General features: G+C 45.4%; 1 protein-coding gene across 3 annotated transcripts in view; it reads right to left on the minus strand.

The window, feature by feature from the left end:
• The window catches only part of INTS3 (integrator complex subunit 3), an 80,844-nt gene that overhangs the window by 21,009 nt on the left and 59,399 nt on the right, over positions 1 to 436 (minus strand). The window lies entirely within an intron of this gene.

A 436-nucleotide genomic window follows, 5' to 3' on the forward strand; every position in this document is an offset into this window, starting at 1 on the left:
TAGATCAGTCAAAGAAAAGATCACAACTGACTTGCCACGTGGAGGATAAATTATCCATCCGCACAACCTAAACCATCCCGTCCCATGACCAGAGGGGAAATGGTAATCCCATTTTACACGTGACAGGTTGCTATGGGTTACAGCAAACCCCTCCGCCACCCCACCCAAAGTCAACTTTGAACAAGCTCACAATGTAGAATGGATTTTGGAATTTCGCCCTGATCATCCTAAATGTATCTGGCAAAGATCCGGACAATTATTCATTCCTGAAACACTTCCCACAATAGAAGAACGATTTTCTGATGACGAGAGAGAATCACCCCCCGAAGAGGACAAATGATTCCTCATCTCATAGGAGAGGGAAGTACAGGGGAGACATCGGGACAACATAGAGGAGAGGAATCTGACAGAAGGGAAAAGAGTAACCAGAACTGTG

The sequence above is a fragment of the Nanorana parkeri genome, unplaced genomic scaffold (genome assembly GCF_000935625.1).
Source record: "Nanorana parkeri isolate BGI_ZX_2015 unplaced genomic scaffold, ASM93562v1 scaffold2006, whole genome shotgun sequence".
NCBI lineage: Eukaryota > Metazoa > Chordata > Amphibia > Anura > Dicroglossidae > Nanorana > Nanorana parkeri.